The sequence below is a fragment of the Pipistrellus kuhlii genome, unplaced genomic scaffold, assembly GCF_014108245.1.
Source record: "Pipistrellus kuhlii isolate mPipKuh1 unplaced genomic scaffold, mPipKuh1.p scaffold_m20_p_11, whole genome shotgun sequence".
Classification (NCBI taxonomy): Eukaryota; Metazoa; Chordata; class Mammalia; order Chiroptera; family Vespertilionidae; genus Pipistrellus; species Pipistrellus kuhlii.
This window is the reverse complement of record NW_023425416.1, coordinates 21,613,293-21,636,649: the sequence shown is the minus strand read 5'-3', so window position 1 is coordinate 21,636,649 and position 23,357 is coordinate 21,613,293. Positions and strand designations below refer to the sequence as shown.

At 36.9% G+C, this 23,357-nt stretch overlaps 1 protein-coding gene across 3 annotated transcripts in view; it reads right to left on the bottom strand.

Annotated features, from left to right (window-relative positions):
• Positions 1-23,357, bottom strand: part of PPARG (peroxisome proliferator activated receptor gamma) — a 131,581-nt gene that overhangs the window by 76,165 nt on the left and 32,059 nt on the right. The window contains exon 1 of one of the 3 annotated variants that reach the window (XM_036431151.1): positions 17,127-17,145. The exons of the other annotated variants lie outside the window; for them this stretch is intronic. The gene's annotated coding sequence lies outside the window, so the exon portion shown is untranslated. Of the gene's footprint in view, positions 1-17,126; positions 17,146-23,357 lie in introns of those variants that run through there. 3 annotated transcript variants of the gene reach the window in all.

Genomic DNA, 23,357 nt, shown 5'->3' with positions numbered 1-23,357 from the left:
TGTTCTTCGTAGCTGGCTTGTTCCAAACCTGAATCTAATCCAGGATGATGAAATCCATTTGGTTATATGTCCCTTAAATTTTCTTAAATCTAGCACAGCCGTCCTCCCACACCCCCGGCTTCCCTTAATTTTAAGGCCACCGACTAATTAAAGAGATTAGGCCAGTTATCAAGGAGAATGTTTCACCCTCTGGATTTGCCTGCTTTGTTTCTTATGGTATCATTTGGCTTGATCCTCTCTCCGTTTCCTTTAAACTGGATATTTTACAGTATATCATGTGTATGTTATGTGTTCATCACCTCCATCCTGGCCTATGAGCTAGTGTGTGTGTGTGTGTGTGTGTGTGTGTGTGTGTGTTTTCTTCTTAATCTTTTTACCTTTTTCACCTAGCCCGGCAACCACACTCCCCTTTGACAGCTGTCAGTCTGTTCTCTTATCTACGAGTCTATTTTTATTTTGTTAAACATTTTTTACTTGAATATAACATAGATGATATTCTATATTTCCCATTCCATCACACCAGAGACATGGTATGTGAGTGACCATTAGTGATGCTAAAAATGATTATTAATTTAGGATGATAGTGAGATTTCTCCAGTGCAGTTATATTTTTCTCCTTGCAACTATTAAGTACGCTGTGTGCTGTTGCTTTTGCATTATAAGGATGTTTAATTTCACCAATCATTCACCTAAAGATTTCAACACACTTAATCTTTTCCTGAATGAACACTTTGAGTTCATGAAATAAAGTTTTCTAATCCTACCAATCTTTTAACACTTATTAGCTTTCTATGCTGTAGGGATTTCCTTTGGGAATTAAAGTTATATGAATATCTTGAAATACATATACCGTATTTTTCGGACCATAAGACGCACTTTTTTCCCCCAAGAAGTGGGGGGAAAAAGTCCCTGCATCTTATGGTCCAAATATAGCCTACACATATACTTTAAAAAAAAAGTTTTTTTACTTGCCCGGCTCTGTGTGGTCTCTGTATGCTTGCCCGGCTCTAAAATGGTTCTAAATGCTGCTGTTTACTTTACAGGGTTGATTACATGTGTTTATGACTGTGATGTTGGGTTTTAATGCACATAAAATATTTTAGGACACTATTTGTTTCAGAATCTTTTTTTCTTCATTTCCCTTCTCTAAAAACTGGTGCGTCTTATGGTCCGGAGCGTCTTATGGTCCGAAAAATACGGTAGTTCCTATTGAGAATGAAGAATAAATGTTTAATTTGTTCATTGTTATTAAAAAGGTTGATATCTTCAATACCAAACTTTATTGGTTAGGCATATCTGTTTCTTTGTTTATTGAATGGTCATATCAAAAATACATACCTAAATTTTGCTTTTTTTTCAATTATTTTTAGATAGTTTTATTTCAATTTCACTTTTCTCTGTTATCCTTGGTCCTATGACAGTTATATCCAGGATCCAGGATACCTATTCTGTGGTTCTTCAGGTGTCCAATCCCTTTTCTTTTTCTTTTCTTTTCTTTTTTCTTTAAGTAACTAGGACAGGAGATGTCTGTTACTATATATATATATATATATATATATATATATATATATATATATATATATATATATATATATATATTTCAGAGAGGAAGGGAGAAGGAGAGAGAGAGAGACAGCCAGAAATATCAATGATGAGGGAGAACCATTGATCATCTGCCTCCTGCACTTCCCCGACTGGGGACTGAGCCCATAGCCCGGGCATGTGTCTTGATTGGGAATCTAACTGCACCCGCATGGTTCATAGGTTGATGTTCAACCACCATGCCATACTGGCCAGGCCCTTTTCCTTTTTATTGCCCATTCAAAAGGTAATAATATAACTAATGCTTATTTAACAATTTCTATTAACAGGGCTTTTCGGTTTTAGAAGTGGTTATTCCTAAATTATAGGGGATAAGCAGAATACAAACTTAACTGGTTCTTCCAAAGTTATGTTGTGTGTCAGCATAGCTTTAGGAAAAGAGTCTAGGATTCCTGACGGGCTTGAGGGCTAATTAAACCACATTCCAGCCACTTAGTTTCTTTACAGTCCAGGGGTACTTTTCTCGGAAGTAAGATGTCATATTTTTATATTTACAAGCATAAGTTCTATCTTGATAAACTTTTCATTTTAAAAAACTTATTAAATCGAAGGGAAGAGGGGAGACTAAAACATGAAGCTAGATAAGAAATGACTTTTTCAATTCTAAAATATGTGCTCCCCCCAATAAAAATAAAATTAGGTCTTAAGTAAGTCCTCCTTCTACTTATGTTTTTATTTATCTATTGCACACAGTCAGATGAACAACTCAAAATGCCTAAAGTCATTCTGGGCAAGTTGACAAGTATCCTACACATTGAAATGAGAAGTGGGAAGAAGGCCAGATTGCCTAATTGTTACTTGGGAATCTGAGGAGGTGGACAAGCCAAAATCTTTATGGGGATCCAAAGAATACAACTTCTTCCTTAGGCAGTAGGAGAAAACAATGGGCCAGATTCTCATTCTGTGTAATTTTATAGAATTCCATTGTATCCTCCATTGTTTCTTTCATGTACTGCCTGAAGGGGAAGTGTATTGTTATCTATGGGAGCGCTTCCATAAGAGAGTTACAGAGGATGAGAACATAGCCTCTGGAAAATTAATGAATGATATGGCATTCAGTCTAGTGTGGAACTTTCAGATAAACATTTTGGAAACTGTGTACCGAAAAGACTTATGCATTAAGGTCAGGACATTTTAGTGGCCAAGAGTTAATGAGAGAAGCAATATCCCAAATTGATTAATGGGGTTTTGAAAAGAGCATTTGCAGTGGGGGACACATGGGGCCTTGAGAGAGGGTCTAATGTGAAGATGAGATTATCACATCTGCAGGAAGTCTTAAAGAACATGTAATCTAACCTCCTTCTCTTCTACAGATGAGGAAATCAAGGCACAAAGAAGTTAAGTGACTTGCCCGAGCCCTTGCCCAAGATGATGTACAGTTAATAACGAAGTTAAAACTAGAATCCATGAATCCTAATTACTTGATGCTCTCTCTAGTTCCACAAAAACAGTATTTTTTTCAACTGGGTCTCATTATGTGGAGGGGTATCTATAGATATATATTCTTAAGAAGTCCTAGCAAAAAGAGCTTTATAAAAAGCTTCTTACAACTTTATTGAGGTATATTTTAATAGGCTTTGAAATTATTATTATATTTTTATTGATTTCAGAGAGGAAGGGAGAGGGAGAGAGAGAAACATCAATGATGAGAGTCATAGATCAGCTGTCTCCTGCACCCCCCCCACTGGGGATTAAGCCTATAACTCAGGCATGTGCCCTGAATCATGATCTCCTGGTTCAAAAGTTGATGCTCAACCACTGAGCCACACCAGTTGGGCGGAGGTATATTTTGCATATCATAAAGTTCATTTAAAGTATACAATTCAGTGAATTTTGGTAAATTTACCAACTTTTGCAACCATCAATATAAATAAATCAGTTTCAGGACATTTTCATCACTCAATATCGTCCATGCTGATTTAACAGTCAATCCCAGTTCCCACCTCCAATTCCAGGAAACCACGTTTACTTTTACTGGACATTTTGTATAAATGGAATCATGCAATATATGGTCTCTTGTATCTGCTTTTCTTTTCACTTATTCTACTTTTGAAGTTCATTCACATTGTACAATAGCATGTATAATTAAATTCACGTTCAGTGCTGAACAATCTAGGTATATAACTAAACCATATTTTGTCTATCCATTTAGTTACAGGCGTCTTCAAACTACGGCCCGCGGGCCACATGGGGCCTGCAGAGGAGTCTGATCCGGCCCGCCAGGTTTTTTGGGCAGTGAGCGCAGCCGAGGTGTTACAGTAGGAATTAGTAGTTCATATAGTCCGGCCCTCCAGCTCTCTGAGGGACCGTGATCTGGCCCCCACTTTAAAAAGTTTGAGGACGCCTGAAGTAGATCGACATTTAAATTGTTTCAAATTTTCAATAAAAAGTTTTAAGTTCTATCTTTTTAATTTTTCTTTCATTGTAATGACATAATAATTGCAAACTTTTATATTTTAGACTATCTGAATAGCTGACAATTTTGTAACAGAATACTAAACCGACAGGTTAAGTGCTACATTTTTGTACTCGTGATTTCATTGGAGCCCAGTATCACTACTTTAGTTGGCTAGGATTAATGAAAGAAGGACAAAGGTCAATTTTTAATATGTAAATAATTCATTTGAGTTAGGTGAAAGCCAAATGAGATCCAGTAATGTTGTAGGAAGGACTATTTCATAGAAGAACTTAACAAGAGAAAAGTCAAGGGAGAATTTAATCATATACATGGCATTGAGTAGCACAGAGTGTATAACCTTAAAAAGCTTGTGTTACAGCAGTTATTTCTATTTTGGGAATTGTTAATTTGAATGTTAAAGTTTTTATAAATTGTTATTTAACTTGTTTTGTTGTATATAAGCACTATATGCATAAAAGCTAATTTATATATAGTTGTTACATTATAATAAAAGTTATGTGAACACTGAGAATCGTAAGAAATTTATTCGTTAAAAGAAGTCTGTGCTTTATTCAAGTAGGACTAAGATATAGCTATATAAAAATAACTGAACCAGACTTTAAAGATGTTCTAACCCTTTCATTTTCAAATAAAGAAAGAAGAGGTGACATGACTTGTGCAAAATTATATAAACACTGGCTCTTCACTGCCATGACTACAAAACACTCATTTCAAGTTGTAGATTGTTAATCTCACTGAGCCTTTTGCCATTTTATAATTAAGACATCACTGAGATTGAGACATGAAACAGATTCATTTTCTAAATTCTACCAATGACTGAATAATGATTACAATGGACACTTTTTAAAAAATATATATTTTTATTGACTTTTTACAGAGAGGAAGGGAGAGAGATAGAAAGCTAGAAACGTTGATGAGAGAGAAACATCAACCAGCTGCCTCCTGCACACCCCCCACCGGGGATGTGCCCTCAACCAATGTACATGCTCTTGACTGGAATTGAACCTGGGACCCTTCAGTCCGCAGACTGACTCTCTACCACTGAGCCAAACCGGTTCCGGCTACAATGGACACTTTTAATTTAGGATCTAAGATCTGGTATTCACATAGTTGACATGAGGAAGAAGGAAGAGATGTTTCAGCTAAATTCAAGATTTAAGAAACAGAATGGTATAACTGGAAAGAAATGGAAGACCAGGGTTCAACCTTCAGTTCTGCCACTAACTCTGTTTATGAACTTAAGATAGTCACATTGGTCTTGAATTCCCCCTTTTTAAAAACTTAAATTAATTTTTTTTTAATTTATTGTTGACATTATAGATGTCCCGGTTTCCCTCCCCTCTTTGCCCCTCTCCACCTAGCCCCCGCCTCACTCCAGGCCTTCCCCACACTTTTGTCTGTGTCTATAGATTATGCATATCTACCTAATAAAAGAGTAACATGCTAATTGACAGTACCTTTGTAATACCCACCAGCCAATCAGGAGAGAGTATGCAAATAAACCCAACCACGATGACAGGTTAATTTGCATACACAGGCACTGAGTGGCTAGAGGTGGGGCAGGATGCTTTCTGCTCCAGGCCTCTAGGCAGCGTGGAAAGGCGGAAAGATGGTTGCAGGACAGAGTGGAAAAGCAGCTCTGGCCAGAGCAAAGGTGCTGCCAACAGCCAGGGAAAGAAAGGCCCATCTTGCACAAATCTTCGTTCATCGGGCCTCTAGTATGTATATATGTTCCTTGGTTAATCTCTTCCCATCCTCTCCACATCTCCCCTCTGAGATGTGTCCTTCTGATCCATGCATACATGCTATTTTGTTCATTAGGTTCTACATATAAGTGAGATTACATAGTATTTGTCTTTCTCTAATTGGCTATTTTACTGAGCATAATAATCTCCAGGTCCATCTATGCTGGATAAAAGCTCCTTTTTTACAGCTGAATAGTATTTCATTGTGTAAATGTACCACAGCTTTTTTTGTCCACTGATGGGCACTTTGGCTGTTTCCAGATCTTAGCTATTGTAAATAATGCTGCTATGTACATAGGGGTGCATATATTCTTTCAGATTGGTGTTTTGGGATTCTTAGGATATGTTCCTAGAAATGGAATTTTTGGGTCAAAAGGCAGTTAGTTCCATTTTTATTTTTTGAGGAAACACCATATTATTTTCCACAGTGGCTGCATTCCCACCAGCTGAACACTAGGGTTCACTTTTCTCTACATTCTCACCAGCACTTGTTTGTTGATTTGTTAAATAGTAGCCACTCTGACAGGTGGGAGGTGATACCTCATTGTAATTTTAATTTGTATCTCTCTTATGATTAGTGATGTTGGACATTTTTTCATATGTCTATTGGCCATCTATATGTCCTCTTTGGAAAATTGTCTATTCAGTTACTTGGCCCATTTTTAAAATTGGATTATTTGTCTTCCTAGTGTTGAGTTAGTATGAGATCTTTGTATATTTTGGAAATCAACCCCTTATCAGATGTATCATTGGCAAGTACGTTCTCCCATTTTAATGGTGGTTTCTTTTACTGTGCAAAAGCTTTTTAGTTTGATGTAGTCCCATTTATTTTTTCCTGTTTCTCTTGCCCTAGGATGTATAGGTGAAAATATTGATGTGAGTGATGTCTGATTTTACTGCTTATGTTTTCTTCTAGGATTTTTATGGTTTCTCAACTTACATTTTAAGTCTTTTAACCATTTTGAGTTTATTCTTATGTATGGTATAAGTTGGTGGTTTACTGTCATTTTTTTTTTTATGCATGTGCTTGTCCAATTTTCCCAATACCATTATTAAAGAGAGTATCTTTACTCCATTGTATGCTCTTGCCTCCTTTGTCAAATATTGATTAACCATATAGGTATGGTTCGATTTCTGGAGTCTCTGTTCTGTTCTATTGGTCTATATGCCTGTTCTTGTGCTGGTACCAATCTGTTTGATTATAATGACTTTTTAGTATAGTTTGATATCTGGTATTGTGATCCTGCCAACTTGGTTCTTCTTTCTCAAGATTGCTAAGGCTAGTTGAGGTATTTTTTGCTTCCATATATTAAATAACCATTTTTAAAGTGGGGATAAGGGATGGAAAGTAGATTAGATGATGTCTAACATTTTCTTTTAGCTCTTCCATTCAAAGAATTTTAAGTGTTGAGGACTCATCTACATATTACAAACTCTTGTCCCTAATCAAAATCTCATCTAACTTCTGCATTGGTTAATAATGTTATTGCTATAATCTGCCCACATACCCACCCACTCACCTAACTTATTGTTCACTATTTCCTAACATGTAACTTAAGTTGTATTCTAAAGGATATATCTACTCACTCCTATGTATTTGTGGTATATAGTAGGTGCTCAATAAATGTTGAGTGGATGCATAAATGTGTGAATGAATGTGTATATACCTATTTCTGTCATCCACCAAGACCTGTTTCTGGCTTCTGGATCTTAATATGTTGTAACACTCAATGATGTGTTTTTCTTTATTAGTGCAAAGTAAATGGTCTCTGAATGGCAATTAGTTCATTTTTAACCCCAAGTAACTCATAGACTCAATACCCCATAATTTACACCTAAATAGTTTCTTATATATTTGTTTAATTTCTCCAGGTATATTATTAAGTCCTTTGAAAACATAAAAGGGCAAGTCTTTCACTTCATTTATTTTTCTTAGTGCAGCGTTAGATGTTAAAGACTTGATTGTCAACTCCACACAGATGGTGTGCTGTCTTTTCAAAGCCTTAGGAGAGTGCCCTACTCCAGATTTCCATGTCCACAAGGGGCTTGGCCACCCTTGTTTTACTTTCAAAAGAGGCTCTAAGAAAGGTGGTTATCACCCTTTGCACACACCCCTATAAAAACGAAAAGACCATTTATTCAAATACAACATTTCTCTTCCTTACTTTCTTTTCCCAATTGAAGAATTAGTTTCACATAATTAGTTAGTTCTTTAGACCTGATTCCATTTTTCGATACTTGAAAGTTTTAATATTATTATTTTCTTGAGTTGTACATAGAGAATCTTGGACTGTGAAGCAGCACAGGGTTGTAATCAAAGCTCTACTACTTACTGATGTCTTTGGGAAAGTTACTGCATCTGTGGGCTTCTATTTTCCCATATGTAAAATGGGGAGCAATATCTGTTCTACCTTACAGAGATATTATTAAGATTAAATGTTGCTATATAAAAGACCTTTACACATTTTAAAACTCTGTACAAATATAAAATATTATTTTCCTATTGCTACTAAAATAACACCACTATCCTTAAAATTATAATGTTAAGAGCTTCATTAAACATTGAAAAAATATATATGTAAGAAAGTTTAAATAAACTGTGCTATAGTGCTGATATTAGTTATTTTTGGGTGATGGAATTATGAGATATTATTTCTTTTCTAGAGGCCGGGTGCATGTCCCTCAGCCCAGTCTTCACCCTCTCCAATCTGGGACCCATTGAGGGATGTCTGACTGACCATTTAGGCTCAGTGGGATCAGGTCTAAATGGGCAGTCGGACATCCCTTTCACAATCCAGGACTGCTGGCTCCCAACTCCTCGCCTGCTTGCCTTCCTTATTGCCCCTAACCACTTCTGCCTGCCAGCCTGATCATCTCCTAACCACTCTCCTGCCAGCCTGATTGATGCCTAACTGCTCCCCTGCCAACCTGATTGCCCCTAACTGCCCTCCCCTACCAGCCTGGTCACCCCTAACTGCCCTCCCCTGCAGGCCTGGTTCCCCCCATCCCCCAACTGCCCTTCCCTACAGGCCTTGACCCCCAAACTGCTCTCCCCTGTAGGCCTGTTTCCCCCCAACTGCCCTTCCTTGCAGGCCTGGTTGCACCCAACTTCCCTCCTCACCCAGCCTGGTCACCTCCAACTGCCCTCCCCTGCTGGCCATCTTGGGGCAGCCATCTTTGACCACATGGGGTCAGGCATCTTGTGTATTGGAGTGATGGTCAATTTGCATATTACTCTTTTATTAGATAGGATTTCTATTTTTTTTATGCATCTTTTTCAATGACTATTATCCTTATAATCTAAAAAGTTACTTTAAATTTACCCTTAGTGCTCTAGCTGGTGTGGCTAGATTCCGTGCACTGAAGGGTGGCAGGTTTGATTCCTGAGCAGGGCACATACCCAGGTTGTGGGTTCCATCCCTGTGTGTGAGAGGTGACTGATGATATTTCTCTCTCTCTTTCTCATTTCTCTCTCTGAAATCAAATTAAGAAATGTGCTCTTGGAATAAAAAAAGTTACCTTAAATAAAATAAAGACACTATGTAAAAACAGTATTAAAAATAGGAGCTATCAAATCTGCAGGATTCACTAAAAGAGAAGATCAAGCAAGCTTTCCACAGTTGAAAGATTAAAAATTTCTGAGTAGAATACTAAGGTAAATTGCAGAGTAATTTAGCTAAGCTTTTCAAAGAAGAGGAGAGTTATCAAGAACTTTTATCTTCCATCTTTTTTTTTCTGAAATGTTTCTACTAGATCGCTTCTCGGCCTTTTGGCTAAGATCAAGTGTGAAATGTTTCTACTAGATATCAGCATCACTTGTCCTCAAAGAGTATCAAGAGGTGAAAGACTCACAGCATGGAAAACCTCAGAAAGGAAGCTTAACGTTAGAATTGCATAAAAGAGACCACAAACTCCTGACCTGGTAATAACCTGCCTTTCCCCTCTCCTCAAGAGCAACCAGCATTAATATGGTAGATCTTACGATGTTCAGAATTTATTCACAAATCCATTTCCAACTCAGCTTTTATCTTAATTTACTGAGAATTCTGATCAGTAGTAGTCTTTTGGTTTCAGCCTTATCTCATCCTAAGTATCATTTCCCCTTTTTAATATGTTCTCATAATTCCCACTCTTTACCCTTTCTGATTAGTGTCTCTAAGGGATTGAGATGACCACACATTCACAAACTGGGACACTTTTAAGAGTGAAAGAGGGCAATATTAAAAGTTACACTCAGACAACAACCACTGAGACTGTAACAGGCAACTCGGACATATAATCACTTTAAAATTAAGCAAAGTGAGGAGATTCAAGAGAGAGATATTTCATGACATCTTGGTTTCTGGCAACTAGAAACGAGGTCAATGCTGCCATAGTTTTTTCCCCATTACCTTCTACTTCTAATGGAAGTGTTAGCTCATGAATGTGGGAATCATATTAGCACTGTACTGGAAATCTGTAATTAAATGTGGTGAAGCAGAATTTCTGTGCTTCTTTTTTTTTTTTTTTCAATGTTAAAGGTTCACACAGGGCAGTTGTTTTGCAAAGGCGGGTGGGAATTGCAAAGGTTTTGCCCAAGGCTCTCTTGCATTAAGAATTATTGCATTTGGCTACTTTTCAAGGAACCAGATGTGAAGTAAGTAATGCCCATTTGGATTACAAATCTCATTTTAATATCTTTCAACATAAAAAACAATAACAATAGTCAATACATTTATTGAAAGGTTCCAAGAGGAGAGAAGACATTAGCCACAAAGAAACCACACTCCAGAAAAGCTAGAGAAAGCAATGGTCATATTAAAAGACTTGCCTCAGCATACCAGCAGACAGCAGCTGCGGGTTGCTGAAGGATGCCCAGGACCAAACCAGAGACAGGCAGACCTGCAATATCACCATTTGTCCACCAACCAGATCTGAAATATCATGGCTGGCATGTACACCTAAGGAACTATCTGGCATTGAAATTGGGACTCAAAAGAACTGTTGGCCCAGAAAGGAACTCACTACAGACTGATTCATTTGCCTCTCAGCATAACCATTATGGCTTGTTGCAGTTTAGGTTCTTACAAGGGTATTTCTTGGATCACATGATCTCACACATCGAGAGGAAATAATGAACAACATAATCAGACCCAGAGAATGAGAACCATCGATCAGACTCTCAAACCTCAAAGGGAAAATAAGGGAGAATGAGGGTAAGGGGAAGAGATCAACCAAAGGACTTGTGTGCATACATATGGGCCTAGCCAGTGGCCATGGACAACAGAGGTTGGAGGGGGGGGGCCATATCTAGCGAGGGGTTTGGGATGGGAATGGGAGAATAAGGACAATTATTTGAGACCATAATCAATAAAAAATAAATAAATTTAAAAAATAAAATAAAATGAGTTTGCCGATATCTACAAAAAAAAAAAAAAAAGATCTAAAAAAGCTTATTTCAACGAAGACAGTAAAATAAAGATTGGTTTGATGGTTGCAAAGTAGTAAACACCAGAATAATTCAATTCAGTAAATTCTTAAAACTTGGGAAGTCTTAATCATATGACTTAATTATTGAAATTAATATATTTCAGGGTTATTAAAATTATTTATATTTATAGCAATAAGAGCTTTGATGATATCAGTCCTAACATATTCTTTGGAGAGCTTTAATACAGACTAAACAATTCTCAATATCAAATTCCCAACAATCAACACTTTATATGAATCTGAAACTACAAGTGAATGGATTAAGTTACCTTGAAAGAAAATAAACAGTAATTTCCATTACTCCCAATTTTGTAGTATGATGGATCCATTAATCTGATGGATCTGGATTAGGCTAGTCATAAATAAAATTAAGTTTTGGGAATACTCAGAATGAAGGTAAAAAAATAGATACAAACTTAGAGCAAATAAAGATCTTAAACTGTAAAGAGCTATATGGTAGGGTAACAGAGATAAAGGTAGATCAAGTGAACAGCTGAAGTAAATGTTGGGACGTGAAGAATCTCCTGGAAGAATTCAAGATAGGGCGAATTTCATCACAAAGTATAAAATAAGTAGTAACATCATATAGTATCTTAAAATTATTTGACTTTGGGTGAACACACAATGCAATATACAGACAATGTATTATAGAATTGTACACTTGAAACTTACATACATTTTTTTTGCTGTTATTAATCCTCACCTGAGACAGAGATAAACATCGATGTGAGAGACACAGTGATTGATTGCCTCCCACATGCATCCCAACCAAGGCCCATGATTGAACTTGCAACTGAGGTACATGCCCTTGGCCAGAATAGAACCAGAGGCCCTTTAGTCCTTGGGCCAACGTTCTAACCACTGAGCAGCCAGGTAGGCAAAACTTACCTACTCATATTAACCAGTCACTCCAATAAATTTAATTTAAAAATTTAAAAAGTATAAAAAGTATTTTTACATATATTATTTCTTTAACCTTGAGAGGTGGTAATTATTTCTATTTTATTGGGGGGAAAAGGCAAAAAAAAAAAATAAATAGAAAACTGAGGCTCAGGGGAACTATCTGACATGGCCAAAATCATTTAAACAGGAAGTAAAATCTGAACTTAAAGATGTAACACAAATCAACAAACACATGCTGAAAGAACCCAGTGAAAAAACTTTACTGTTTACAAGACACTGTGGGAAATACAGAGAAGTGTAAGCCTGCCCTTAAGGAATTTATATCTTGTTGGAAAACAAACTGCAAAGAGGTGAAAAGTAATGATTCATGATTTGAATAAGAATTCCAGCCAACCGATAAAAGAGATGTCACAAGGTAACACCTGGTTAAGTGCCAAATAAATGAAAAATAACTAAGTTTCACAGGGACTCTGAAGAGCATGTCATAATGGAATGATTTATGGAAGTGGCTCCAAGGAGGAAATGGGATTTCAGCTAAGGTTTATATGGTGAGCAAGGTGTCGAGACTATATGACAGTGACCTTGTATTTAAGTCACTTTCATATCTCTGTCACAGAACCTCAATAATTATTATTGTATGAATAAAGACCATTGTATGGTTGACTGATGAATTGATTAGTGATTGAATGAATGAACACCTGGAGAGGAAGAATAGAGCATTCAAGGCAAGAGGAAGGAGCATTAAGTATGTCTAGGTGACGGTGAGTACAAATTATTGTGCTTTATAATAGTCTAGTAAGTGACATATCCAGAGTTATTTAGTTACAGATCATTTCAGGAGCTAGAATTTAGGTCTCCTAACTTCCAGTGATAAATAGATGTGTAAATGGAAAAAATACTGGCTTTAAATTTGATAAACTTACACTAGAATCCCAGCATCACCAGTAAGTGTATTGACTCCTGATTGTCTTCAATCCCATCTGGAATAATCTGGAGCCTGTGAATCTCTGAAGCCTTTCTCCATTTAAATCAGTAAATAAACTATGCTTTTTCCCACCTCAGAGCCTCCACACTTTATTTCCTGTCTGTAACACTGTTCTCACAGCTCTCTTTAACTCCTATTCTCTCTTTGATTGTAAGCAAAAAAATCACTTCCCTAGACCCTCAGACTAGGTTAAATTATCCTGTTTATCACTCTATACAATTTATATTACCCCATTTCCTCCCTCACAGCACTCATTTTAGTTATTACTTGTTCATTTTCTGCGTTCACCACTACCTTATAAACTCAATGAAGACATGATTCCTGCAAGTATGCCCACACAGCACAAAGAACATTGAATAAAGCCTAGAAGACTTGAGTTTTAGTGTCGATTTTATTGACTTGCTGTGTTATGCCAGAAGTTATTTGTAAGGGAAAACAAAGCTTTGTCAATGCCAGAGTTATTTACATTCTCTAGGCCTCATTTGTAAAAGGAGAGGGAGCTAGATTTGGCCAACTAATGTATGGATCCCTTTTCGAGAAATGGGATTCCTTATAGACTTGCCAAGGTTATGTCCTCAGACTCCCCAGAGGACCTGTAAGCTAGGTTGAGAAAACCTATATAAGAAACCATTAAAATGTCTTTGAATTGTGAAATTTGGGCTTTATAATGACCTTTTAGATTATTATTGATAGAAAACACATTATCTTTAAATTATAAAACTCTCAGAGCCCAAGAATATGTTTGTGAATCCCCAAGAATTTGTGGATCCCAGTTTGAGAAAGAGATGATCTTTTCTAGGTCTAAAATTTCATCATTCTAAGAAAATGGATATTTATTTTCTAGAGTACTTCTAATGAATCATACTCTACACATGGGCTCATTAAACTGAGATTTGGGAGAAAATACAAGGAATTCCACAGCATCAAAGTATCCAGAAAAATTATTTCGTATGAACAGAGACTGCTTTTCTGTTACTGATTTTGGCAATGAAAGGCTGATAGAAAGCAACTCCTTGGGCTCAAATAAAGTGATTCTTTTGATATATGGAAGAAGTATGTAAAAACATGAATTTAAAAAGTGAAAGAACAATAAAAAGGCAAAAAGAAAAATAGCCCAATTAAAAAATGGGCAAAGAAGTTGAATAGACGTTTCTCCAATTACATATAGAAGTATGCACATGAAAAGAAGTCGCATATAATTAGCTATTAGAAAAATAAAATCAAAACCACAATAAGACACTTATTCACACCTGCTAGGATGGCTACAGTATGATCTCACTTAAATGAAATAACTGGAACAGGCAAATTCATAGAGACAGAAAGTAGAAAAGAGACAGCCAGAGGCGGAAGGTGGGTGGTCAGGAGATGTTTGATGGGCACAGACTTCTTGTTTGGGGGATGAAAAAAAACTGGATATAGACAGGGCTGGTAGCTGAACATCATTGTAAATGTAATTATGTCACTAAATTGTATGCTTAAAAATAATTAAAATGGCAAATTTTATGTTACAAATATTTTATCACAATAAAAAAATAAAGAAGAGATAGCTTGCTATTTATTGGTTGGGTATCTGAATTGCTAACCTGTTAATGATCTAATAAAGGTATAAAATACACAACACATTATTTTAATAGGCAAACTTGTTCTACAGTAAAGGATCTCAAGAATTAGAAGTAATAAGTGTATTACTAATCAGTTAGTCTATCTGTTTATTTTGAAATTATAGAGTTCCCTGTAGCTGGTTCAGACCTATCAAACAGTACAAACTTTAATTTTATTTATGGCTCAAGTTAAATATTAACCATCTTTAGAGATGAATGTTAAAGGCCTGAAGGATCAATGAAAACAGTTGAACTACAAATCTAAATATTCTAATTTCTATTATTCTTTTTATCCTCTTCAAGTGGAGGAGATAATAAGTGATTAAGGGACTATCAGACTCAAGGACAGAGTACAATTGTTTTACACAATAGGTTCTAAGAGCAGAACTTAACACTATTTCAATGTTTACCTTATAGTACACAGGCTTTGCAAGGGAAAACAAAGCTTTGCCAATGCCATTAAGATACTAAAGAATTATTACTATTATTAAAATTTGTTGTTGTTGTTGATGATTTCAGAGAGGAAGGGAGAGGAAGAGAAAGACAGAAACACCAATGATGAGAGAGAATCATTGATTGACTGCCTCCTGTTTACCCTACACTGGGGATCAAGCCCGCAACCCAGGCATGTGGCCTGACCAGGAATCGAACCATGACCTCCTGGTTCATAGATCTACACTCAACTACTGATCCATGCCAGCCAGGCAAGAATTCTTTTATTTAATACACTAGAGGCCCGTTGCATGAAGATTCGTGCAAGAATAGGTCTTCCTTCCCCTGGCTTTGCTCCCAGGCCACCCAGGAACTGCGAGTCCTCGCTCCCAGCTAGAGCACAGCTCCTGTAGCTCCCTTTGCTCCCCCTTCCCCTCATAGCAGGTGCCCCACCCTGCCCAGCTGCTCCACACCTGCATATGCAAATTAACCCACCATCTTTGCTGGGTTGATTTGCATACTCACTCCTGATTGGCTATGGGCTTATCGGAGGTATGATCAATTTATAATACATGTTTGTCTATTATAGGTAAGATTTGCTTTGTTTTTTGACTTGATGAGTGATTCTAATAGAAGCAAAAGGCAGTTGTGGCTGAAAAACCTTGGGATTTTAACACCTCTTCTGTGAAATGACTAAGTTTCAAAGGACTTTTCCTAAATGTAGCTCAACTGTACTGGGGAACATTTATCATTCTTTCTACCTCTTCAGACTTTGGGTCTCAGCCCTTTCTCAGCAGGGCCAAAAAAGCATTCATGCCAGCTGTCATCTTACATTCTCTGCTTCGGTCTTCATTCACTTTTGATTTGGGCTCCTGACTGTCTTTAAAACAAACCTTGCCAAGTTTAGTTGAAAGAGACAATGTTTTCAGTTTTTCTCCGGCTGCTTGGAATTAAGCCCCTGACAGGAGAAAGGTGACATCTATTCATAATAAATCTTCTGTTCTTCAGGCTTCTCTTTATTGGACTCAGTACCAAATGCCCAGAGGCCAGGCTCTCAAATTATCTAAATATAAACAAAATGCTTGTTTCCTGACTGAGACCTCATCTGCCAAGATTCCACTCAGACTACTGATTTATAGGTGGTTCTAACTTTTTAAGTGCAGACGATTGTAAAAGGATTGTGACACCGCCTATGGTCAGGCTAACAGAATAGCTAAAATAAAATGAGCAGCAGCCCGAAGAGGAAGAAGCAAATTGGACTAAACAATCAGCTTCCTTTTTTTACCACTTGATTTTTTTCACCCTACCTCTCATTTTAAATTACAAAATAACCTAATTTGACATAACTTATATGTATGTATGTCATAGTAAATTTGTCACTTAAAAAAAATAATTCTATGAAGTGTATATTTTGAAAAAATATAGACAAATACTTAAAATTGAATGAACTTTTAAGGGACAAGTATAAAATCATTCACCTTCAAGTTCATATTTTCACAGGATGGCTGATTCCCTAAGACATGCTACTGGCTGGACTCAAAACCCAGAATAACTGCTGTTTTCCACTGAACATTCAGCTTTTGCATACTTGTTTGTCCTGCCCAATATTTTATTTTTTATCTAACAATCAAACAGCCACTTATTAAAAACTGCATTTCCATGTATCCCATGTAAAAAAAAAAAATACTCTCTCTACCTCAGGGAAAGAGAAGACAATCTACAAGTTGAAGCGTGGTAATGAAAGAGAAACAAAGACATCTTCCAATGGCCAGATCACTGAAGATAAAGTAGGCTAAAAGTAAAATGTCAACTCCGGCTCTAATTCCTCATCAGAAAGATGAGAAGAATCAGTGACTCCCCTAATAGAAAGAGGGAAAATTGATAATATTTGGGAAGTAGTATAGAGTGTACAAAAACATGTATTTGGAAATATATTCCTGCAGTTAATTTTCCCATTTAAGAGCACTAACCAGAGGTGTCTTTGTTGATTTTGTTACAGCTGTAATTTTTCCATTGTATGAAGCATTAAAGTTATAAATTGGCTTGTTGTTTGATGATGGTCTGGAAAAAATATATTCTGTATTACTAGACTGTTGTAAATTTAAATCTACTTCCTCTAATTCTCAGCTCATTTTGGCAGAATACTTCTAACTAAAAGTGTAATAAACTATATTGTCATCCTACAGGTTTTTTTTTTTTTACAACTCCTTCTACCATATTTAGGGGTATGGGGGAGGTACCAAGAACCTATAAGGAAGTAAATGGTATTGTGGTGACATTTTGTAACCTTTAGCTAGCCCAGAAACAACTGAAATCATGTGTTTAAGATGGGAAGTGTTACTAAATTTGGAAGGACTTTGTGGTTTTATTTTTTCTTATACCAGCATCACTAAATTTGTTCATAAACAGATTTCTGTGGGTTTTTTTTCTAAATAATTTTCTCTCCGTAATAAAAAACACAATTCCTTTTCATAAAGGAAATATGCTTGGAAATGTTCAAATTAAAAATAGATGGGAAACTAGAATGCCATAAATTTTAAGTTACTACAATATATATATTTTAAAATTCCTAGGATTTCCAATTAAATGTCCATTAATTTCCCAAATTTAGTTCCCTTTTTATAAAGAAAATCAATATTGCAACCAAATTAAAAAACAACAATTAAAGTTATATAAAAACAACATGAAAAGTGACTAACCACACAATTAACATGTTTCTGAATTGTCATGAAAAAGACTGAGATGAGAGATTAAAGAGGAGAAAAAGAATGGGAAGAGTACTACTGTATTTGAAGCCTCTTTATTGGTGACATTTTATTTTGTCAATATTTATCTCTCATTAGGCAGACCCCAGCAGCAAACTAACCTATCTGTTGGAGCATCTGCCCCCTGGAAGTCAGGGCACGTCATAGTGACTGGTCAACCGGTTGATTGCCCCCTGGTGGTCAGTGTACGTCATAGCGAGCAGTTGAGTGGTCTTAGCATATCATTTGTATATCACACTTTGATTGGTTGAATGGCCGACCTGCCAACTGGACACTTAGCATATTAGGTTTTTATTATATAGGATAATATAATTGCCACCATAACATATTTAGTCCCTCAACCATATTGCATAATTATCATTTCCATCATCTGATCGAGAAATTCCACTCTAGGTATATATCCAAAGGAAATGAAAACAGGATATGCACTCCAATGTTTACTGCATCACTATTCTCAATAGCCAAAACATGGAAACAACCTTTTGACAGACAAACAAAGAAGATGTGGTATACATATCTAAACACACAATGGAACATTATTTAGCCATAAAAAAGAAGGACATCCTGCCATTTAAAACAACATGATGAACCTTGAACACAGCAGGCTAAGTGAGATAACTCAAAAGAGAATGTCAAGTACTTTATTATCTCAGTTATATGTGAAATCTAAAAAAGCCAAACTTGTAAAACAAACAAACAAACAAATATATATATGCCTAATATACAAAGTGTCCCCTTGGGAGTTTGACTGACTGGGAGTTTGATTGCTCACTATGACATGTGCTGACCACCAGAGTGTGGCACGGAATGAAGGAAGGCCCTGGCCAGCAACTGGCAGCTGGGGAAGGGGAGCCCCTGGCTGGTAGCCAGCAGCCAGCAGCCGGCAGCCAGTAGCCACTTAGGGACCCTACCCATGCATGAATTTTGTGCACTGGGCCTTTATTAAAGAAATAAAATTAAAATGTCAAATTTGTAAAAGCAGAGTAAACAGTCATTACCAGGGATAAGGGGACAGGACTAATGCTGTTTAAGTGTACATACAAACTTTCAACAGGTAATAAATAAGTCCTAAAGATCTAATGCACAATATGGTAAATCTTATAATAATAATAAAAATATAATGTACTAATTAGACTGGATGTCCTTCCAGACAGCCTTCCGGATGAAGCTGGGGCTCTGAGGAAAGCCCGGGTCCCAGGTGCCAGAGGGAAGCCCATGTCCTGGGTGCAGAGGGAAGCTGGTGCTGGCAGCCAGCAGCAGGGGGAAGGAAGGTTTACTCTTGCACGAATTTCATGCATCGGGCCTGTAGGTTGTATTATAATTATAAAACTTGCTAAGATACTAGAACTTAAGTATTCCAACCACCAAAAGAAACAATTAACAAAATGTAAAGGCAACCTACAGAATGAGATAGTTTTTGCAAAGTATCTATTGAATAAGGGGTTAATATCCAAAATACATAAAGAACTCATACAACTCAATAACAACATCACTCCCCACCCCCACCCCCACAAAAAAAATCCATTTAAAAAATAGACAGAGGAACTAAATAGCCATTTTCCCAAAGAAGACATCCAATGGCCAACAGGTCCACGTAAAGTAGCAAATCACTAATCACTAGGAAAATGCAAATAAAAACCTCAATGAGTTATCACCTAACATGTGTTAGGATGCCTATCAGTAAGAAGATAAGAGATAACAAGTGAAGGCCTGGTGAGGGGATGGGAGTGGGGAGAAGAGTGGTCAATAGGGGGAGAAAGGGAGGAACATCTGTAATACTTTCAACAATAAAGATATTTGTTTTTAAACCTATTTTTAAAAATATATATATTTTATTGATTTTTTACAGAGAGGAGGAGAGGGATAGAGAGCTTGAAACATCGATGAGAGAGAAACATCGACCAGCTGCCTCTTGCACACCCCCTCCCGGGGATGCGCCCACAACCAAGGTATAATACATGCCCTTGACCGGAATTGAACCCGGGAACTTTCAGTCCGCAGACCAATGCTCTATCCACTGAGCCAAACCGGTTTCGGCTAAATATACTTTTTAAAAAAAGAAGACAACAGATAACAAAGATGTGGGGGAAAGGGAACCCTTGTGTACTGTTGGTGGAAATGTAAATTGGTTTAGCCACTATTGAATAAAATATGGAGGTTCCTTGAAATATTAAAAATAGATCTATCTTCCTCTTTTAAACTTTACCTTTGTGTTGTTTCTTAAGACTTCAGCTTTCAACACATTCTTTATTCTATGCTAAGTGGGCCCAAATCAATATGTCTAGCTCTGACCTCTGAATTAAGATGTGGTCCCATATCTTCACATCTCTCTGGGATATTTCTCCTGAGACATTCCACCTTCATTTAAAATTCAACAAGTCTGAAATAAAATTCATCTTCCTCCTCCAAAAAGTCTCTCTTCCATATGTCTTTTTTTCTTTATTATTTCTTTTAAAATCCTCTATCACTCTACATCGACCAAAAGTTCATTCTTCTTCTTCTTTTTCTTTCACCCTCTTTATTTTATTCAGTCACCAAATAAGTTATCAAAATATTTCTTTCACTTGCCCTTTCCAAACAGCTGCTTCTATCATACCACTTCCCTACCCCCAATTCTTCAAGCTCTCCAATGCCTCCTAGACAAGGTCCACATTCCACATGGACCTTGTATTCAAAGTTAGCCCTTGTCCTCTCCTTGTTATTGTGCCACTGATTGTAGAATACAGTATGTCCGTCCATATCTTGAAATTCTTTCCCCATAATGTTCCTCATGTTTGAAACTTCCATCTTATTCTTTCTCATATATTCATATCTTTACTTCCAGGGTTCAGCTCAGGTACAGCCATTCATCAAACAACTGCTGACAATTCTAGCTCTTCATTGTGTGTCTTCCATGAACTTTTACTACGTATTTTTCCTCAGTGACACATTGCCCTGCTTTATTATTTAATTCTTTCATGTGGTGTGTATATTATCTTTGTCTTTGAGACAAGACTGTGATCAAGGATATCTCATAATTCTACTTTGTCTAGAACACTGCTGGATATATAAAAGTAGCTCAATACGTGTATTTATTTAATAAATAACTTATACAAATAGGAGCAACAGAAATCTCAGTTTAAATAATTATTATAGCCCTTTACTTGACTTACAAGCCCTGCTTCAAAAGCTATAGGAAGTTGAAAAGCCATAATCAGTCCCTACACTGAATATTTGTCATCCTAAAGCTATGGAAGAAGTAGCTGATAAGGTACTTATATGCTTTTATGGATTCATTTTCAACATTTGATAAAAAGCCCATGCAAAGGTTAAGTTTACAAAATTTTAAATACCTATTATATCATGGAAACTCTTAATATAATTCAATTTTGTACCAGGCTTTGTATCTTTAGTTGGTAAATTTAAAATAATATTTAGGCAAGATTGCTAATAATACTATGCTTAATTAGTAGAAATAAAAGTATATCTGAATCATTTAATTTCAATAGCATTTATAGTTTTATTACTTTCATAATATTTGCCAGAACTTATATTAAGTACTAGGGATACCCAGAAAACAGTCTGTGTTCTTAAGAAGCTCACTCCATAAACTATAAAAATCAACAACAATATATGATGATTGGCACATTCCAGTCATGAACCCAATGCTGTGAGAGGAACAATGAGCAGTCTGGCTTGGCTTAACCATAATATTTGTGATAGTAAATAGATTGAGACTGACCACAAAGTCTCCAATGCTCCCTGAAAGAGGGGTGAAATGTAAACATGGTGTGTTTTAGAAAGATAACTGCCAACTGGGAGGACAAACTGAAAATGGTAGACTGCTGAGTCAGAGGACAATCTCTAATAACTCAAATGAGGAATACAGAAAATCTGAACTAAAACACACACACACACACACACATACACGCGCGCGCGCGCACACACACACACACACAATCCAGTGGAACTAAACCGGTTAAAAAACACATACAAATTTATAGTAGCAGCAGTTAGTAGGTACATATATAAAAAGATATTTTCCCCCACCACTTTTGGCACCAAAGATCAGAAGTGTACAAATAATTTACTTGTCTTAAACTCTTCCTGTTGTTATTACTTTTATTCCAAAGTCTGGTAAAAACAGTTAAGACATAAATTGAGAACACAAGTGGGCAACATTTTTTTTAACTTTCATGTATTACTAAGGATGAAAGTCAAGTCACTCCATCACATTCTAGCCACCATGCATCCCAGGTCAGTTACTCTTTAAAAAGATTGGAACTTAAAGGAAGTTAGTTTACTTTGTCAGACACAGAGGCATTACATTTTTAAAAGTGTGATTGCTTCCACTTAGTACTATCTCTGGTAAATATATGGTTCGATATAGGTCTATTACATTTCACCCTTTTCATGTTGGTGCATAAAAGAAAATTTAAAAAATGAACTAACATATACAATGAAGGAATTTAATGTTTTTCCTGAATAAGATATTGTATAGTTGCAGAAATTCTTTGAACTTGCCACATAGGTAAGAATTTAAGCAAATTAAATTTCTTATTGTATGTAAGTACGTTATTGTGAAACTGAAATAACTAAATGCACAAATATCTAATTTTTGGCTTGCTACAAAAATGGCTTGCTACAGACTGTGTCTCAATAGGAAGCTACCCAGGTATATTTTATAATCCTTGAAGTACTCAAAACATATAATCACCATTAAGAAAATTAATAGCAGTAGGTCAATAAGGCAAGAAACAATTCAGTTCTGCTTTAATTGGTAATAACAAAGTAGAGTCCAAGGAATAAAGATGTATATTTTCTAAAGCAATAAATAGATAAATCTATATATATGAAAAGCCAGAGATAGAAACGTTGTAATGATCGGAATGGCTGGTCGCTATGACACCCACTGAGGCCAGCAAACGGCCCAATTTGGGGGTGGGATCAGCCAGCCAACCTTCCACAGTCTTTCCCCCCAGCTGCTGGCCCCCAATAGGCCCCCTCACCCCATTTGGGGTGGGGCTGGCCCGCCTACCACCCACAACCCCTCCCATAGCCAGCCCCACCCCCAATCGGCCCTCCTTCTACCGCTAGGGGTGTCGAACTCAATCAGAGAAGGGGCCAAAATCTAAAATCCAGCCTAAATCGCAGGCCGAATGGTTTACTGAACAGTCATAAACTGTCATTGTGATGGAAACGCAGCGGAGTGCAGTGATGACAGCGCGGTGCGGGCCACATTACAAGGCCTGGCGGGACGGATTTGGCCCGCGGGCCTTGTGTTTGACACATGTGCTCTACCCAATCAGAAGCAGGGCCTACTGGCCAATCGTTCGTGGCCCATTCCCCCCACCCAGCCCGGTCCTGATTAGGCCCCAATCGGGTCAGGCTGGCCAGCCAACCTCCCACCCTCTCCTCCTCCTGACAGAACTGGCCCTAATCTGCGCAGATCAGGGC